The sequence below is a fragment of the Sinocyclocheilus grahami genome, unplaced genomic scaffold (assembly GCF_001515645.1).
Source record: "Sinocyclocheilus grahami isolate Dianchi unplaced genomic scaffold, SAMN03320097.WGS_v1.1 scaffold964.1, whole genome shotgun sequence".
NCBI lineage: Eukaryota > Metazoa > Chordata > Actinopteri > Cypriniformes > Cyprinidae > Sinocyclocheilus > Sinocyclocheilus grahami.
The window spans coordinates 149,641-154,779 of NW_015506143.1; positions in this window are offsets into that span (position 1 = coordinate 149,641).

Here is a 5,139-nt window from a genome sequence, read left to right on the forward strand (position 1 = left end):
TCTCCTTGTAATACCTATGTTATACCTTTGTCATTATACAAATTTATGTCCTTATTTGTCACAAAAACGCGTACACTCACATACACACACACACACAGACACTCGCTCACTCACATACACACACACAGCAACAGTTAAAAAGTGTGCCGTTTAATCGCTGCAAGTGTTCTCCGCTGTGTTTGAACACATGGCAGACCGTCAACAAACTGGCGCTCAGAGCAGCTAGCGCTAATCTAGCCGTTGAGCTAACTGTCGAAGTTTTGTCCTGTTATCTTCGTGTCTGAACCATAGGAAACCGCTTCGGGTTGAGAGCGCAGAGTTATTGTTGTTAGACTGATATTAAAGTATTCGCTATTATAAGCTAAAGACATCTGATACAGAGCGAGTTTAGCAGTATAACGTTTCCTGAGGAAAGTGTTGGTTAGTTTGCCTCTGAACTAACTTAGCCGGGGATGCTAGTCATGAAGTTCATTGTCTGAAATCGCTCAGTCTCCGGTATGTAGGGCACTAGATGTTTTAAAGTGGTGTCCTAGAACGATTCAGTTGGCATTTTACTATCTAAAGTTACACATCTGTTATATGTATAATGTGCTCTGTTCACTAACTGACATTAGCACAGCGAGCTAGCCTTCTGGGTACACATTACCATCAGGACTGAACAGCTCTGCTTTAGGATTACTGATTTCCATCCAAAGAAATTGCGTCAATTCTCTTGGATTCAGTAATATTGAAATTCTTGCTTGCATCCATACGCTGTAAGTATTTTCAGGTAACTTAATGGCTGAGTGATAATTAACATCATGTCTTCCATAAAGTTTTGTAAAAACAAAAGAAAGCACACTATGAAGATGCAAAGGGATATAGATACGACCGTACACAATGACGCATTCCTTTGTGGTGATATCTGTGTCTCCGTCGATCAGGAATGCCATGTATGCACTGTTTGCAATTTGCACAGACGTCTTTTTTTCAATGCATCTGCGATGACTCCTATAAATTGGGCGCGCACGACATCATTGCTGTACGTCGGGTTTACGTTCAAGCCATTTTTCTTCATAAGAATTATTTCGGACTTGAACTTAGTGAAGGGAAGTTCTTCTTTTGCAATATTGTAGGCAACGTTAAACTTGATTATCATCTCGGCCTCGTCTGATGATCTGTTTGTTGCTGCCTGCCGCTGAAAGGCAGCGGTGAGAGAGGGCACTTGGGCAGTGCATTTATCGTGGCATGTAATGTGTTTTATAGATTAGGGTGACCATACGTGCCATTTTCCCAAGACGCGTCCTGGCCAGGATTTCTATATTGCCTAAAATATCTAGGTTTTGGCTTTGTTTGCGTGTGCAGACCGATCGGTGTATGACATCAAAATACCTCGATAGCATGTTGAAAGCATAAGGAACCGTCTGTATGGTATTTTGATGTCATACACCGATCGGTCCGATCGCATCCTGGGTAAATGGCATGTATGGTGCCTTAACTTAACATTCTTAATGAAAAAGTTGTCAATCGTTCTTTTCATATTCTCTCATCATCCGCGGCTACATCCACTCTGTTTATCTGACGGGCCTAGGCTACTCACCTCTCTCTGTGTGACAGCAGCACACGCATTTTCTAACGTACACACACGTACAGGAATATCTGGACCATGGCCAATCAGCGGGGGGGTCCGCCCTTCACTATCTCTGATTGGTTTAGACCACGATATGGGCCTAATGTGTGTCTGTTGTTGAACCACAGGGAGACTTTCATAGTCGCGGAGACTTTTTTTCCCCCTCGAACGGCTGGTCGCACCGGTGCGACCTCAGATTTTTTTTAGTCGCACCATTGAGAAATTAGGTCGCACGTGCGACCAAATTGGTCGCGCACTAGAGCCCTGATTGGGCTCTAGAATACGCTACATGACTTCTTTGAACAGATTTTAAAGGGGTCATATGATGCTACATGCACTTTTACAAGTTGTTTGAACTGAAATGTGTGTAGGCAGTGTGTGTACACAACCACCCTATAATGATAAAAATCCATCCAGTGGTTTTTTGTTAATCTACTAAAATCTTTACCCCTTCCTCAAATTGAGCCGATCTCAGATGCCTGTCTGACGTCACACAGACAGGCCCCTCCCACGATAGTTTGATTGACAGTATAGCGTTTCAGCACAGACTGGACTTGTGTCTTACCTTAGACCCGCCCTGAGTGACTGTCATCAGTCAGCCATTGTTTCACCGCCGGAGCAGATGTAGACAAGAATGACTCGTAAGCGATTGAGGATCACACACTGCCAGTCTGAAAATCTGGTAGCTTGTGATCCTCAGTCATTTAGAGTATGTATGATGATCAGTTTTTCTCTGTCAAACAAAATTGGCAAATATATGATGCATAGTGTTTAAAAATCTGTTCAGGTTATGAAAGTGGTGTTGGGGTATTCCAGCCTTTCTAGCTAAATGCACCCATACAGAAATCCCAACAACCACCACATCTGTATTTTCTTTAAAAATCATAGCTATGTGTACAAATTTGCTGTTAACTCAATAATGAAAAGTTTTATTTTTTAACTAATGTGGGTCTTTCAAAATTTTAGGTTCAGTATGCTTATCCAGCGATTCATTTGAGTCATCCTTTGAAAGCGCAGCTGCTTTAAAAAGGGAAAGTAAGGTATGTTGCATATTCCCTTTGTTTCATTTCTGTCTCTGTTGCCGTGATATCTTCCTTTCTGTGCCTTTACACTAATGAGTGATTACATCTCATTGAAACCATGCTTGCAAACACTACCTATGACCTTCGCTCTGTTTTCTGCTTCTCATTGGAGCTGTTTTAGTGTGTAGAAGTTCATAGCCGGTTCTGTACGTCTGATCAGGACTGGAGTTCAGCTCAACAGGCGCGTGTAGGAATATTCAATCACAGCTCTGAATCTTGTTTGATTCTCATCTCTGTGTTTCTAGTGTAATAGAAGCTATGGTAAGTCTTAAACCTAAGGGTGTGACTGATCCCGAGTCTGATATTGATGAAGATATTGAGCGACTGAAGAGCAAGTGGACTTCAAAAGAGGTGAGCTGAAGCACTGAGGTGCATTTAAATCATTGCTAATAATAAATTAATACATCACTTACTTGAATTAAGTCATTGTACATGAAATAGTACAGCTATTAAAAAGTATTGGAGCAGGGTTTTTATTCTCATCTTCCAAATGCTTTGTTATAATGCTTATGGTAGGTGTGTGCTACAAATTTTAATGTAAGGTGTGATTAATAACATTCCTAGGTATTTAGGTATTTATAGTATATACAGTATCTCACAGAAGTGAGTACACCCCTCACACTTTTGTAAATATTTTATTATATCTTTTCATGTGACAACACTGAAGAAATGACACTTTGCTACAATGTAAAGTAGTGAGTGTACAGCTTGTATAACAGTGTAAATTTGCTGTCCCCTCAAAATAACTCAACACACAGCCATTCATGTCTAACCCGCTGGCCACAAAAGTGAGTACCATTACCCATTTTCTCTCCCCGGTGTCATGTGATGCTAAAGAAGCTGAGGGTAAAGGTGATGGATTGGCCAAGCATGTCTCCAGACCTAAACCCTATTGAGCATCTGTGGGGCATCCTCAAACAGAAGATGGAGGAGCGCAAGGTCTCTAACATCCACCAGCTCCGGGATGTCGTCATGGAGGAGTGGAAGAGGACTCCAGTGGCAACCTGTGAAGCTCTGGTGAACTCCATGCCCAAGAGGGTTAAGGCAGTGCTGGAAAATAATGGTGGCCACACAAAATATTGACACTTTGGGCCCAATTTGGACATTTTCACTTAAGGGGTGTACTCACTTTTGTGGCCAGCGGTTTAGACATTAATGGCTGTGTGTTGAGTTATTTTGAGGGGACAGCAAATTTACACTGTTATACAAGCTGTACACTCACTACTTTACATTGTAGCAAAGTGTCATTTCTTCAGTGTTGTCACATGAAAAGATATAATAAAATATTTACAAAAATGTGAGGGGTGTACTCACTTCTGTGAGATACTGTATATTTACACATTGCAGTATTTGCATTTTAAAGACCCTATCAAATCAAAATTACACTTTGAGAACCAATACACCATGAAACTGTTCTCACCTCAGATCAGCAGAAGAGTCTCCTGAACTAAAGTTGATTACATCATCTATTGACTGTTCGCTTTTCATGGAAACACAGCTGGGTTCAGGAGATTCTTTCTGATTTAGACTAAAACGCAGAAGCAGTTAAACAGTATTCCGTTATGCACAAACTTTCAAAGTAAACACTCTTTTCGTCATTGTCACTCCACTAGAAATCTTTGTAGTGATTCATAGAATGGTGCATAGATTCATCACTTTTCATTGACACCCAGCTTCAGGAAACAACATGTCACACTTGTTCGTTCTTCAATTCTTTAAACAAATTGGTCTTTAAATCAATTTGCTCATACTGCAGAGGATAATATGTGAACTCTACAGAACATACAGCAGGGTTCCTCAAATCGGTCCTGGAGGGCTGCTGCCCTGAACTATTTAATAAAGTGAATATCTTATGTAATCAATCAGTTAGTGTTTCGAAAATCATCAGTAAAACAGCTTGTTGTGTCATAACAGTCGTAACATAACATTTACCTCTAAAACACCATCAATATAACTTTACCAACATTTATTATTTTCATAAATTTTTTTTGTATTCATTTTTTATTTTTTTTTGGAGTAGGTAATTGTATGTAATTGAATGTAATTTTTACATTAATTAACATTATTCACACAATATAACACAACTTTAATTTTGACTTCATTCTAAAAATATTATGGCACTAAACGCTGCCATATTTACCAAATAAGGCAAACACTCTCTTGGCACAGCGGCCAAAAATGCAAAAAGACAGAACGAATGAAAGAGAGAGCAAAAAAACATTCAAAACACCTACAGAGTGCACACATTACGTGAAGTCTAGTGCGCGTGTGCATTAACAGTGCGCTCTTTCACTGCATGATTCAGTCTATTAAAATACATTCAGAATGATCAGAAATTGAAGACATGGGGGCAGAAAATTTGTATATTTATACCACTTATAGTTAATCAATTTCACACGGAAGAGTGCCTTTTTTCTCCAAAAATTACCATATACAAATGTGATATTG